Genomic DNA, 16,511 nt, shown 5'->3' with positions numbered 1-16,511 from the left:
AGTCCCTTGATTTGGTTCATCAATAAATACACTTTTGGTAGGTACAACAGTTGGACGATTGAATAGGAGAGAATGGGCTCTATTGCACTAGGAAAGCTTAAATAGGCAGTCCCTTGATTCAGTCCATCTTTAAATATACTTTGGATAGGCACAACAGTTGGACAATTGAATAAGAGAAGAATAGGAGTAGGCTAGATTGCATTTGGGAAGCAGAATAGCCCTTTTAATAATGCCTAACAAAATCCTTTGATCTCATTGAAGAGGTTCTGTAATATTCTAGAAAGATGTAATCACCAAAATATCAAGTCAATAAGCATTTATTAAGCACCTACCTAGGGGGCAGAGCCAAGATGGCCACATGAAGGCAGCATCTTACCGGAGCTCTCTCACAAGGTCTGTCAGATTCCTATAAAAAAGTGAATTTGAGCAGATTTGAGAGAGTCAGAAACCGCGAGGAGTCTGCATGGGGCAAATTTCCGAGCCGAGAGAGTCTGAAAGGCCGGAGGCACGAACCTGTAGGCTCGGAGAGTGCTCGGTGCGGAGCCGCTCCAGACCAAGGTGGAAGCGGCTGGCTGGGAAATCCACGTGGGAGACGGGCTGGGAGAAAGCTGGGCGCCCGAAACCTGCGGAGATCCCCAGGCCTCCCAACACAGGACGGCAGTCTGTGGAAGCGACGAGAGGCAGCGCAATGCCACCCATGAAACACCATCTCCAGAAGTTTGCAGCCCAAATGTATTAAACGCGGCTTCTTGAACTTCCGGGAGTTCTTAATGTCCAGGTAAACAGCTCTAATCCCTCCCCTCCCCACCCAGAGAATCCCTCGGGGAAAAAAAAAGAATGCTGGAACTGAGCAGAAAGTAGTGGGGCTTCAGTGGTCAAATAGCAGAAGTTCATTAGTCCCATAGGGGCAGAGTCAGCAGGGGTCAACGCCAGGAGCCCAGACATAACCTTGCTCCCCCAGGGGAAGTGCCAGACATCAGCTTAAACAACAAACAAATGAGACCATTGCTGAAAAGCAAGTGCTGGAGAGCACCCACAGGGAGTGAGACGCCAGGGAGCCAGACCCCTCCCCCACACCTCAGGAAACTGAAGGTTATAATTCTAGACTCACAACCCCCAGAATAAGAAAGCTGGGACAGAAAGCCCTGAGGCCCACAGATAGAAATTCGTTGTAAAGCCAGCAAAAGGCAAACCAACATGAAGAAGAACACAAAAAAACCGAGGACAATAGATTCTTTTTATGGAGACAGGCAGGATCAAAATACAAATATGGAAGAGAAAAGTAACGATACTGTAGATACATCAGATACCTCAAAAGGTAATATGAACTGGTCTCCAGCCCAAAAAGCACTTCTGGAAGAGCTAAAGGAGGATTTTAAAAACCAAATTAGGGAGCTAAAAGAAAATATGGAAAAAATGGAAAAAAGGGAAAAAAAATCCACTGATGAAATCAAGTCCCTAAAGAATAAGATTGGCGAAATGGCTACGGAGATTCAGAATCTAGAGAGAGAAAAGGACACCCTGAGAGGCAAAATCAACCAATGGGAAAAGGAGACTCAAAAGCAAAATGTAAACACTAACTCATTAAAAATTAGACTTGAGCAAGTGGAAGCTAATGAATCTATGAGGCACCAAGAAATAATAAAACAAAACGTAAAGAATGAAAAAATAGAAAAAAATGTGAAATATCTGATTGGCAAAACAACTGACCTGGAAAACAGATCCAGGAGAGACAATTTAAGAGTTATTGGTCTACCGGAAATCCACGATGAAAAAAAGAGCCTTGACAGTATCTTCGAAGAAATTATCAAAGACAACTGCCCAGAGGTCCTAGAACCAGAGGGCAAAATAGTCATTGAAAGAATTCACCGATCACCCCCTAAAAGAGATCCCAAACTGAAAACACCAAGAAATATTTGCCAAATTTCAGAGCTATAAACTCAAGGAGAAAATACTGCAAGCAGCCAAAAAGAAGCAATTCAAATATCATGGAACTACAGTCAGGATCACGCAGGATCTCTCAGCTTCCACATTAAAAGACAGGAGAAATTGGAATATGATATTCCGAAGGGCAAAGGAGCTGGGACTACAACCAAGGATCAACTACCCAGCAAAACTAAGCATAATTTTCCAGGCAAGGCGATGGACATTCAATGAAATAAGGGAATTCCAGACCTTCCTGATGAAAAGGCCAGAACTCAATGGAAAATTTGATCTCCAAATACAGAACTCAAGAGAGACATAAAAAGGTAACCAGGGGGAAAAACCCCACAAACCTTATTAACCAATAAGGGCAGGTTGTTTACATCTTTATGTGGGATTATATCATCTTATGTATGTTTTATATATATATATACATATATATATATATATATATATATATATATATACACACACACATATAAGTCATTCTTGAGAATGGTACAGCTATTATGACAATTGAAAGGGATATACATAGGTTGTGAATGCCTGTATAAATTAACTGATGTAAAGATATAAAATATAAGTAAGAGATATAAAGGGAGGACTATGAGGGAAGCGGTAAGGAGGTAGTAGAAAAGGGTAAATTACACCAAATGAAGTGGCACAAAAACATATTATAGTAGAGGGAAAGAAGGGAGGGAGAAGAGCAGTATTTGAGCTTTACTGTCATCTGATCTAGTTCAAGAAGGGAATAACATACTCTGATAAGTTTAGAAATCTAACTTGTCCTACGGGAAGTGGGAGGGTAAGGGAGGAAAAAGGGAGCGGGGTGGTCAGAAGGGAGAGGAGAAGTAGCAAGTGGGTAACGGTAAGATAAGGGAGGGGAATAAAGAGGGAGGGTTAACTGAAGAAAGCGGCGGTCAAAAGCAAAACTTTGTTGGGGAGGAGAAGGGGAAAGGGAGAAATAAAAGCATAAACAGGGGGAATTAGGATGGAGAAAAAGACACAGATAGAAATCATAACCCTGAACATGCAGGGGATGAACATTCTCACAAAACAGAAGCAGATAGCAGAATGGATTAAAAACCATAATCCTACAATATGCTGTTTACAAGAAACGCATTTATTAACCACCTACCTTTTGCCAGGCCCTGTGCTAAGTGCTGTCATTTGCCAACAGAAACATCCAAAGGATATCACAAAACTTCATCTCTTAAACATCAATATTTTTCTGGATATTTTTTCTAGCTGAGGAAATTATGGAGCAGTACAGTCTCTGAAGAATAAAAATTGTGACTTACCCAAATGGCAATGGAAGGTGTAAGTTGCTTTAACGTGTTCAGTGATGATCTTCATACAAGGGTAATAAGTGGGATAAAAGATATCATCCAGGAAATGAACGATTTGAAAAGGAGATGAACCAATCAATCACACATTGAGATTCAGGGATGACAGATGGACTGCCTGACTACTAACAAGTACTCACAGAATGTTAAAAGACCAGGAGGAAAGTTGCCAGTTAATTGGGTAGATCTCCATTCCGTAGACTGTACAATGAGATGTACAATCAGGGGTGTGATAGAGCCAGCTCACGTGGGATCACAAACACTGACTGTTATATTTTCAGTGTGAGCATTTATACCTTAGAAATTGGCATACACTATAAAACAGGGCTTAATTTATTGTTTTGTTGATTCTGTAGACTTAAGAATGTGATGGAGAAATAGTTACTGTTGCAGATTACATTTAAAAGTATACATGTGTATATTTTTTCTGGGGAGCCAGTTGTTAAACATTTACCAGCACACTACTGTCTACAGTGGAAGATTTTTGGAGGGCATGGACAAGAATTTTATTGAATGAGAAGGCATCGCTGAGTTGTAATCTGCAGAAATGAAAGGAGATCTCATATTGATGATATGATGCATCCATTCAAATGTTGAAGTAATGTCATCTGGAGTCTTACTTGTATTCTAGTAGCTTCATACTGATAGTACCGCTAGAATAAAATTGAAGATTTCCAGTTTCCTAATAGAGATGATGCATATTGACCAGAAGAAATCTCTTAACCTTACTTCTATTCATCTGTTACCTTAATGGCAATTTATATCAATATATACCGAATAAAATTATCCCACCAATAATTTTTTCTTTTCCTAATTTTCACAATGTTTTAATCTCTCTGTATGTTAATAATATAATTATAATAGCTAGCCTTTATGTGGACATTTATGGTTTGCAAAGTGCATAAACATGTTAGCTCATTCAATCTTCACAACAACCCTGTGAGGCAGGTGCTATCATTATCACCATCTTGTAAATGAGGAATCTTAGACTGAGCAAGGGTGAGTGACTTGTCTGGGCTCACACAGATACTGAATCAGGATTTGAACTCAAGTCTTCCTGACTCCAACGGCAGCTTTCTACCCTCTATGGAACCTATGCAAATAAATTTTATAGCTCTCTTGTAACAATTACAATAATCTGCTTTGTACTATAATTATTGATAAACATGTGCTATCTCTTCTTCTAGTTTGTAGGCTCTGTATGGGCAGGAAGTATGTCTTCCTCATCTTGGTGCCTACTTGGAACACAGAGCAGAGTGCCTTCAGCCTCTCAGATTTGAAGGAGACTTAAGATACCATATCATCCAACCCATCCTTGAATGCCTTGTCATCGTATCTGTCTAAAATATTCTTCCATTGATGATCTTCATTGAGGGGTATCCACCGTCCCCCAAGGTGGACATTCCACTTGTGGAAAACTCTAATTATTCAAAGATTTTTCCACGAAATCGACTTGAAATTGGTCTCTTTGGAACTTCCATCCATTGCTCCTTAGTTGGCCTTCTAAGGCCAATCAGAACAAATCAATTCTGTTTTTCACATAATAACCCTTTGAGTGTTTGAAAACTATTGTTCTATCCCTAAGTCTCCTTTTTTCCAGATAAACACCCTTAGTTCCTTTACTCAATCTTCATATGGTATTAACTCCAGGATCTTCCCCAGTTGCCCATATCCGGATCCTCTTCAGCTTATTCTTCCTAAAATATGGTGCCTGGAATTGAATACATCTCTCTAGATGTGGTCTGACTGGGTAGAACACAGTGAAACTATTACCTCCATTGTCTTATACACTGAACTTCTCTTATGTCTTAGTACTTCTGTGACACTGAGCAAGTCACTTTAGCTCAGTTTCCTCATCTGTAAAAAAGGGGTAATAATAGTACCTACCTCCCAGAGTTGTTGTGAGGATCAGAAGAGATATTTGTAAAGTGTTTAGCACAATGACTGGCACGTAGTAAGCACAATATAAATACTATTATTATTATCATTTATTGCAGCCTACAATTACATTAGCTGTTTTGCTGCCATACAACACTGTTGAATTATACTGAATTCACAATCCACAAAAACCTCTCTTTTTTTCAGATTAACTGCTATCTAGCCTCACTTCCCTTAGTTTGTGCTTGTAGAGTTAATTTTTTTAATCTTAATTTCAGGACTTTAGATTTTTCACTACTAATTTTCATTTTAATTAAGATCAGTATTCTAGCCAAAATCTCTTTGAATCCCAACTCTGTCATTCAATATACCATTCCTTCCCAGATTTGATTCATCTGCAAGTTTGGAAAATATACTATCTATGCCTTTATTTAAGTCATGAATAAAAATATTAAATGGCATTGGGCCAAGTCCAAATCACTGGGGCACTGAATTGATGTCTTCTTTCCAAGTTGGCACTGAACCATTAAGGGGTTTTTAGATCCAACTAAACAAACAATTGTGAATCCACTTATTCTATCATAGTCTCTCCAAGTTTTCCATAAGAATAAGATGAGAGACTTTGTCACACACTTTGCTAAAATCTAGGCATATTATATAGTTATGGTGTTTTGCTGATCAACCAATCTACTGTTCAACCCTGTTGAAAATGAAAATAAAGTTAATATTTGACCTGTTCTTGATGAAGTCATGATGGCTCTTGGTGATCGCCATTTCCTTTTCTACTGTTCACTGACAAGCCCTAATAAAAAACTCTAGAATTTTTCCAGGAATAGAAATCAAGTTCACTGGCCTGTATTTTACAGTTTCCATTTTCTTCTCCTTTCTGAAAATTAGGAAAATATTTGTTCTTCTCCAGTTGTGTCATAAGTCTTTTGTTCTTCATAATACTTCAAAGATTATTGCAATGGCTCAACAATCACATCTCTTGTTATTTTAGTACCTAAGGATGTGATTTATCTGGGTTAGTTGAATTGAACTCATCAAGGACAGCTAAAATCTCCTTACTTATATTTGGCATCAACTACATATTAGCCATTTTTCTTTTGTCTTTTTAAGGTCATTCAAGGTCATTTTCTTTGGCACCAAATACAAATACAAATAAAGATTTTAACTTGGATTTTCTCTGCCATCCATTATTATCATTCTACCCACCCTGAGAAGTGATCCTATCCCATCTTTGGTCCCCTCTTTTTCCTTGATACACAGTAATGCCACTCCCTCTTCTCTCTGTTTTCTTGGCTTTCCTCACCACCACATTCCCAATTCTAAGTTTTAGGACTTCTGGAACTATTCTTATAGGATGATAACATGCTTTCGTATTTATCCTGCATCCTCCCCCTAGCTTCTATCTTCTTATTTACCTTTTAAAAATCTCAGTTGGATGAAGAATTCCATGTATATTCATATAAGTGTCAGTAATGAAAATAGTATCTGTGCCCCTTATGTCTTCAGTTTCTCACCCAAGATTTGCTCATCTTTGTTGTTGTTCAATTGTTTTAGTAGTGTCTGACTCTTTGTGACCCCAGTTGGTGTTTTCTTGGCAAAGAAACTGGAGTGGTTTGCTATTTCCTTTTCCAGCTCTTTTGTGCCATTTCCTCTCTCCAGATGAGAAAACTGAGGCAAATAGGGTTAAGTGACTTGCCCAGGGTCACCCAGCTAGTAGGTGTCTGAGGCCAAATATGAACTTAGGTCTTCTTAACCCTAGGCTCAGTGTTCTATCCATTGTGCTACCTAGCTGCCCTGCTTGTCTTTGCCAATGCTTTATACCTTTTAGCAGAATCTTTAAAAAAAAAAAACAAAAATATGGATTACCAGAATCAGGTAATAGTCATCTATTTTTGACAAGCCTTAAGAAGTTCCCTGCCATGTGTTGGATGTGTGTCCCAAAAGCCAGCATCATTTCATATGAGATCAGTTAAGTGCTACCTCAGAACTCATCAGCAGGGAGCTACCAACCACCATTCTTCTCCTGAACCTTACTGGACATTTTTCTCACCTGACAACACTTGTAGATCCATATTGCTATTATTTGTTGGATAACTTGCTGCTTCCTTCTTAGAGAGTCCACCTCCTTCTCTTCATAAAGAAGCACATATTTATTACTTAGCCCTCTGTCACATTATTTTTTTCCTCCCCAGACCTCTGAAACAGGTCAGGATTTCTCCATGCCTCTTCAGATTCCTTCTTTATATATTTTTATTTGAGGTCCTGCTTACATTTTTAAGAGTGTGCAGCTCTAAACGAGTCATTAAATTGAATTGGTCTCCAAAGAACCACTGTTTACATTCTGAATATTGTAAAGAGGAATCAGTATAGAGTAATGATATAAAAACCAAAGTGAGAGTTTTTAGAAAGAAATCTGGCAATTCCAAACTGCTATAAATAAAAAGCTGATTCTCCAAATATGCAGTATAGATTACCCATGTGTCTGTTTCAATAAACTAATTTACTGGAAACCACACACTAAGATAATAAAGACCACAGTCAATTCATAGGAGCCATATTGAAATTCTACTATAGGAAAACAAAACCAAAAAAACTTGATAATTAGGTAGAAGCCCATCAATTGGGTGAATATCAATGGCTGAATAAATTATGATATATGAATGTACTGAAATATTACAGCTTTGTAAGAAACAATAATAAAAGAAACTTGAAAAAACAAAGGAAGATTCATATGAACTGTTGTGTTTCTTATTCATTCTCAAAGAGAGCATGACATCAGGGAAATGATGACATGACTTGCAGTTGACTTTGATTTGAGCGAGGGAGGGCTGTGCAAGGTCCCCAGTCTCACTTTCTCCTCCACAGCCATCTGGGTCCAGGGGCCAGATAATCTATACATCAGGATGATTGGAGATGGCCCAGGAGGCAATGGGAGACCCTGGCCCTTTTAGGCTAAGGTCTTTTCAGGTTGATACAGAAGAAAAGAAAGCAGAACCAGGAAAAGAATATGTATAGTGACTACAGTCAATGAAAACCAACACTACAAGGCAGCTGAAATCAGGTCAACTGCAATGATCAATCTTTTTCCCAAGGCACAGATGACAAAACAGCGCTCCCTTCCATTAGTAGAAAAGTACAGGATGCTATTGGAATGGAATATAGCATGTACTCTCAGTAAAGACAATTTATTGCTTGATTTTTCTTAATGGTTTTCTTTTGTAACCAGGGAAGCTTCATGGGGAGTGAGGTTTATTAGAAAATGACTTTGGCATTAAAAAAAAGACAGAACTAGGGAAATGATATGTAGCATGAATACAATAATGTAAATGAAAAGAACACTAAGATTGAATCAATTGCTGTATAGTTGGATTGACTAACTTTATCACCAGAAAAGAGTTGAGGAAATGAATATTATCACTTTCCTTGGAGAAGTGAGACTATGAGTGTAAAATCTTGCATAGATTGTCATACATAATTACATTGGTTGGTTTTGCTTTAACTTTTTTTTACAAGGATTGGGGAAATAGGCAAGTGCTATATCTTAAAATGACTAGTATAAAACACAAGGCATCAACACATTTTAAAAAAAGAATATATGACTTGGTCTACAATAAACTTATGTTTTTTGTTTGTCTTTATGATTTAGTAATCATCTTACTCCAGCTAATTATTATACATGTTAGAAGGAGCTTAGTAAAAATAATTTGGGGAAAACCTGAAAAAGCATCAAAAAAACTTTCTTTTTTTAAGAAAGGAAATTCTAATCCAATAAACTTGCCAGGCATTGCCTCTCCCCACCTCCAAAAAAAGAAAAAGAAAGGAAATTCTATCACTCAAAATTCAGCTTTCTAATCGATCTAATTGATCTTGCTGTAAAACTCTTCCATAGTAAATATGTAGCTCACATTCTTCATGGAGTAGAGGTGATAGAGGCTAGGATGGTACAGAGACAACAAATCTGTATAATTACTTTTAAAAAATTATTTTCTTAAAAAATCAAAACCTTTTATTAATACTCTGATGACTATTTTGGGTAGGATGTGCAGTCCCTTCAATGAACCCATGGCCAGAATAAAATACTTAATCAAAATGAGTTTCACTGAAGAACCTGTGCCATGTCCAGCTACATAATTGTACGGTAACAGTTGAATTTATTAATTATAGACTGTTTTGCACAAACAAACTCGATGTAGCTAAAATTACAAGGGAAACAGTTAACTGGAAAAAAATCTTCACAGAAAGTACTTCTGGTAAAGGTTTTGCTTCTAAAATATGCAAGAACTGATTCAAATTTATAAGCATGAGTCACTCCTCAAATGATAAATGGTCAGATGATGTGAATAGGTAGTTCTTAAAGGGCAATATTCAAGCTATAAACAGTCACATTAAAAAAAACTCCAAATAATTAAAGATTAGATAAAATTAAAGTAACTCTGAGATTTCACCTCATATCCATCAGGTTGGCAAAGATAACAAAAAAGATGACAGATGCTGGAGGGGCAGAGGGAAAATAGGCACATCAATGCCCTATTTTTGTACCTGCAAAATTGTCCAACCAATTTGAAAAGCAATCTGGAACTATGCCCAAAAAAGTAATTAAATTTTGCATACTCTTTGATACAGAAGATACCTGTACTATGCATATACTCCAAAGAGATCAATGAAAGAAGAGGACCCAGATGTACAAATACACATATACGTGTTTGTGTGTATGTGTGTATGTGGAGAGAGAGAGAGAGAGAGAGAGAGAGAGAGAGAGAGAGAGAGAGAGAGTCAGAGAGAGAGAGAGAGAGAGAGAGAGAGAGAGAGAGAGAGAGAGAGAGAGTCAGAGAGAGAGTCAGAGAGAGAGAGAGAGAGGAGAGAAGAATGGGAAACTAGAAGAGTGCTCATCCATTGGGAAATAGATGAACAAATTATAGTATATGAATGCAATGGAACATTACTGTACCATATGAAATGATGAAATGGATGGTCTCAGAGAATCTTGGGAAGAGTTATATGAACTGGTGTAATGTGAGCAGGATCAGAGGAATAATTTGTACAGTAACAAAATAATAAAGATATCGTTGAATGACTTAAGATCTCTGAACAATGCAATGATCAACCATAATTCTGAGGACTATGCTACTCACCTCCTGACAGGGAGATTATAGATTCAAGATGAAGAATGAGATATCCATTTTTAACATGGATTTTGTGGGAATTTATTTTTCTTATCATATATATTTGTTACAAGTGCTTTGGCTTTCTCTTTTTCTTTTAAATTGGGGAGAGGGTGGGAGGGAGAGAAAATAAATGTCTATTACTTAAAAAAAAACCCATAGACCTCTTTATTTAAATTCTGTCACTATGCATTCATGGATCAGTTCTCCAACATGTCAAAGGCTGGGTTTCTCAGCTACAGGAACTATTTGGGTAAGGAAGCTCAGTAGTAGGGTGCTACAGGCACAAGGTAAGCAGTAAAGTCTGGAAAGAAAACTGTTTTGTCACTGTTGTTGTCTCAAGAGACTAGTCTCTACTCCTTCACTCCTGTAGGCTCAAACAGCTCTTATTTGTTTGACAAATACTTATGAAGCACATAATGTGTGCAAAGGACTGTGCTGGATGTGAGAGAAATATTTAGATAAGGTATGGTACTGGCCTTCGTGACACCCGGAGTCTGATAGTGTAACACAGGACCACACATAACTATGATTTTCAAGTACAGTAGAGAAGAAATGTGCTCTGCCTGGCACATAATAGATGTTTAATAAATACTGATTGATTGAATAGAGGACCTTCTAGATGTAGGGAATGGCTTTGTTCATGCATTGCTCTATGAGGTGAGAGAATGACTACAATATTATATATAGGAGTCTGAGGGTTAGGACTGAGGTTCCCCTGCTACCATCATTGGCTGCATTGGAATGCTGAATGGGAGACTGACCATATTCATATTCTCACATGCACTAATATGCTGGATTATCTGTTTAAAAATGTATAGCTGCTGGCCTATCTTAAAATCTTCAGCAAGGTCTTACTTTGGAAGCCTTCACTATGTGTAATTATCTCCATTTCTGGCAAGGAATTTGCCACAGATGCTTTTTGTCTTACCTGTGGCTGCATAATGCTCCCTTTCTTGTCCATCCAGCCTATCATCGTCCCATGCTACTGTATATTGTTTACAAAGCAGGTAGGGATCACCACAAGTAGATATTTGATCAAAACACTATGGTTGGCCCTTTTAGCTATGACATTTTTCAGATGGAATAATTAAAGATGATCAAATTCTGCTTTGTCAAGCTTTCCTCAACTAAGCTCAGATAAGACTTTAAAGTAATAGCTCTCCAAGTCATGATCATGGATACTGGCAAAGGCAGAAAGATGCCACTGGACTATCCTAGCCCAGCAAAATCACATCTGTGGAGGCCCTAGCCAGTGGACCTTCTACAAGGCTTTTCATTTTGCTGTAGATATCTAGAACCATGCCAAAAGTTTTTTGGGAGAGGCCCGAATTGGTGCTCCTTCTGAAACATTGGCAGAAAAACTCCTTTATTTACTGTCCAATGAAATTGTTGGCAGCTCCAAAAATCAGAATCAAACTTAGTTTAGCCAGTAGAGTTTAACTAATGTACACAGTGGCTAATGGTTCTGATGACCCTTTTAAAGAAATCTGACCTGAAATGTTACCTCTTTTTACACTTAGAAACCTAGCTCTAATTGTGTTCTCTTTAGATTGTCACAGCTTATTTTAAAGATTGAGCTTTGTGTGGTGCTGCATGCCTGGAATCTCTACTAGTAGGAAGGCTAAGGCTGGTGGATTGTTTGAGCTCAGGAGCTCTTAGCTACAGTAGACTAAAGCCAGTTTTGTGGCCATCGTAAATCCTGGACCACTAGGGTGACTGATGCTTATGGAAGGGTGAACTTGCCTAGGTCACAAATGGAGCAGATCAATGAGCAGGGTGCCAATCAGTAGTGTAATTGGGCCCTTGAGTGCTGGCTGTACTTCTAGCCTAGGTAGATAGGGAGACCTAGTCTTAAAATAATGAATTATGCCTCTTCTGGTTTATAAATCTTTAATTCAATTTAATTTTGTTCAATTCAACATTTATTAAGTGCATCCAATGTTCTAGGCTCTGTGCTAAGTATTGGAAATACAAAGTAAAAAATGAAATAATCTCTGCCCTCAGGGAATATACGTTCTATTGGCCAGTACAAAAGGTACAATGCATACAGATAAGAAGATACAAAATAAATATAAAATACATACAAAAGTACATTTAAGTCAATTTCAGGAAGGAGAGAGAGCAATAATAACTGGGCATAAAACCTAAGGAAATAGTCTTCTAGGCCAGTTAGTGAATCTGGAATTTAGGCTTATTTTTTGTTATACTATCTTTATAAAGCCTCCTGCCACACTACGAATTGAATCTCATTTTCATATAGTGTTTCTCTCGTAACAACCCTATGAGAGAGGTGATCTGAGTATTAGTATGCCTTGTTCATAGATAAGAAAGTTGAGGCTCAGAATGATTAAATGACTTGCCCAAGGTCACATACCTGCCAAGTAGTAGAGCCAGGACTTAAATTTCTGTCTTCTGAGTCTAAATTTAATATTCTTTCCATTTCTCCCCACTGCCTTTCCTAACATTACTCTTTTTGGTGTTTTTTGCCTGATCCTCCCATAACTACTTAGTTGAGCTATTCTGTACAATTAGCTGAACTCTGTGGGCTTTTTATTTTCTTTGCACTGACTAATTCTTTGAATCCAAAGAATGAGGAATTATGCAAACTCAGCTATTATGAAAACCTTTTGTAAAATTCAGCATGTCACAAAATAAGCCACTAACAAGCTTCATCACTGATAAACCTCAATAAAGGTTTTAAAAAGCAAACACTACCCCACATAACCTTTTGAGCTTTCTATACAAATGGAATGATTTTAATAGTTATCCTTTGCTGTCATTCTTTATCAATTATCTGTTTTTCCACAGATACTTTCAGGGTGTACCTCTGCTGTTAGATGGTTCTTTAGTCTCATCCTTGAGGTGTTGTTTATCACATTTATATAGTACATTTATTGGCAGGTAAAGGTTGGCTAATGCATTGATAGCTTACATAGAGAACAGATCAGAGTGCAAAAAATAGCTGAATCTGCTTTGGTTTTTAATGTTTCATCCTCACATGTATATCATTAACCTCTGATGAGGTGCCCATGATGGTTAGGAATAAGGAACTCAGCAGTTCTTCCCATAATGGTCTACACATCATGACAAAGAATAAAAATTTATGGACTGTATAAAAAAAGAATAACAACACAAAAGCTCTTACTGTGGGAATCCACAAAAGATAAAGAGTTCTACAAAAAGTCAGGCAGTACCCGTGTTCTACCATCAACTTATATTAAGAAGGGAAGTTGGTCAAGTCATGGTGCATGGTTGACAGCCTAGGTGAGTTGCAGGAAATGCAAACTAGATTTTATGGGACCAGAGTCATTGATCAGAAGGATGAATACTCATGAGATGAGCAAATAGGCCCATTCTGGGGGCAGCAATAGAAATAAGGAGCATATAATTTTTGGTATTGGTATTTAGTTGATAGGGACCTATGACGTGAGCGGATCTGAACAGAATAGGAAGGACAAAGTAATGCATGTAATTTAAAATATCCACTAGATGGCACCAAAATGTAGCCAAATTAAAATTTCCCTTGGAAAAACCAATCTTACAAAACTGATATTTCAAATATATAGTCATAATTTTTTATGTCAAAAATCATTCAAAACTATTTAGTGATATAAGAAACTTTATATGCAGGTATTTCTTAATTTCTTAAAGGTGAAAAAACTCACTAGCTTGAAAAACACTTGATGTCTCTGATCAGTGTAAAAGCCATCCATAATTCCAGAGGACAGATGATGAACCATGCTGTTCACCTCCTGACAGAGGGGGTCAATGCATGATGCAGAATGAGACATACGTTTCTGGACACAGTCTATGTTTTGCTTGACTATACAAATAACTGTGTTAGAAAGGTTTTGGTTTTTTTTTTTTAAAATGGAAGGACCTGGGGAAAGTAAGATAAAATAAAATGGAAAAAAAAGAATTCTCAGTGTTAGATTAGAGTCAAGAGGCCTGGATCCTAGTTCTGTTTCTGTTTTCTCTTTTTTAAAAAATTTTATTAAAGTTAGTGTTAAGTTCATATATATTGTTTTTACAATTACAAATTACCCTCACTTTCTGAGACATCTCTTACAATAAAGTAAAACAACTAAGTAGAACTAATAATTCAGTGGTCTCATATTAATATGATGCAACATTTCACATCTGTAGCATATCCCTACTTCTCTATTTTTTTTAATAAAGAGAAATCTAGTTTCTTTCCCACCTACTCCCTACTTTAAAAAAAGACTGAAAAACAAAGAGACAAGGGGCTGGATGCTATATAAGTGTGAACTACTTGTTGTTATTGCAACCATTAATTTATTTTGCCTTAATATATTTTATAGGGTGTGATTGTACTTAACTGATAAGTTTTCACAATCCACCTTTTCCCTTTGCTATAGATAGAGCAAAAGAGGTAGCCAGTCATAGAAGAGGTAGAAGAATAGAATTGGTATCAGAAGCATTTGGATTTTCATTCTCCCTCCAGAGCACTCTAGTGGTGGGGTTATGGGCAAGCCACTTGACCTCTTAATGCCCCAGGCAAGACTAATATAAGTGACAGAAGACCTATTGCTCTTCACTGATGGAGGGAGTTTTTATACAGAAATAAAATTATATGTCTCTGGACTCCAAAATAAAGTATATAGGAACCAGAGATCATATCCTATGTAGGCTCTCTCTAGGCTACAGGACAACATTCAGATTCCTTACTCTGTCATTGAGGACCATGCACAGTCTGGCCCAAACCCATGCTTTCAACCTTCCTCATTCCTCTCCCCTTCACACACTCTATGTCACAACCATATTCTGCTACTAGCCATCCTCCCCTATCATTGTCTCTCTTTTGCCTTCCTGCATGCATGCAGATCATCTTAGATCAGGGCTTCCTTTTTTTTATCACAGACCCCTTTGGTGGTCTGATGAAACCTATGGATAAAATACATCAGATTACAAAAGGAACCAGTTATATTGAAATACAGTTGTCACACAGCCAGATAGCTCAGTGGACAGAGTATTGGGCCTGAAGTCAGGAAGACTCATCTTCCTAAATTCAAATCTGGCCTCAGATAATTACTAGCTTGTGTGATCCTGGACAAGTCGCTTTACTCTGCCTCAGTTTCCTCATCTGTAAAATGAGCTGGAGAAGGAAACGGCAAACCACTCCAGTATTTTTGCCAAGAAAACCCCAAATGGGGTCATGAAGAGTCATGACAGGACTGAAGCAACTGAACAACAATAGCAACAAAATGGTTATCAGGAATTTTTTTTAAGTTCACAGATTATGTTAAGAACCATTGCTCTAGATGCCTCTCTATCACTTGAAATCTTTTTCTTTCTCAACTCATTTCCTAACTGTTTAAGGAAACCTTGATGCCCACAGCTTTAAAAGATTTCTCCTTTTTCAAATTTTCTCACACACCTTTTTCTGGATCTCCCCTTTACTCTTTTCACATTCTACTTGGTATCACGCTTGAGAGGCTACAGTGAATAGTGGAAAGGGCCCTGGCCTATGAGTCAGCAGACACCTAGGATCAAATCCCACCCCTGACATTTATCAGCTGATTTACCATGGATAAATCACTTAATCTCTTTAAGCGTGAGGGTTTTTTATCTGCAAAATAAGGATAGCAATATTGTTAGTACCTACCTCATAGTATTGTTGTGAGAATCACATGAGATTATATATATAACTGTCACTTCTTATCAATATTGTAATTTGAATATATGGATTGTATTATTTTAAATTTCTTATCCTTGCAAAGTGCTTTTAATGACTCAGATTTTATCCCCTAAACAAAGGCCCATCTTTTTAATAACAATCCTCTTGGAGATCCTGCGTGGCTGTGAGTCATGGAAAATCATAATCTCCAAAGAATTAAAGTTGAGGATCACTCAAAGGGCAACGGAAAGGCATATGGTGCTTATGAGCAGGGTGCAACTTATTATTAATGAAGACTTGTGCCAGAGAAACAGTGAAGGCGCTCATGAGCAGGGTGCAACCTATTAATGAAAACTTGTGCAAGAGAAACAGTGTAGGTGCTCATGGGCAGGGTGCAACTCATTATTATTGAAGACTTCTGCAAGAGAAACAGTGTAGGTGCTCATGAGCAGGGTGCAACCTATTAAGGAAGACTTGTGGAAGAGAAACAGTGAAGGTGCTGATGAGCAGAGTGCAACCTATTAATGAAGACTTGTGCAAGAGAAACAGTGA

This window comes from Trichosurus vulpecula, chromosome 8 (genome assembly GCF_011100635.1).
Source record: "Trichosurus vulpecula isolate mTriVul1 chromosome 8, mTriVul1.pri, whole genome shotgun sequence".
In the NCBI taxonomy this organism is placed as follows: Eukaryota; Metazoa; Chordata; class Mammalia; order Diprotodontia; family Phalangeridae; genus Trichosurus; species Trichosurus vulpecula.
Note: the sequence above shows the minus strand (reverse complement) of the source record.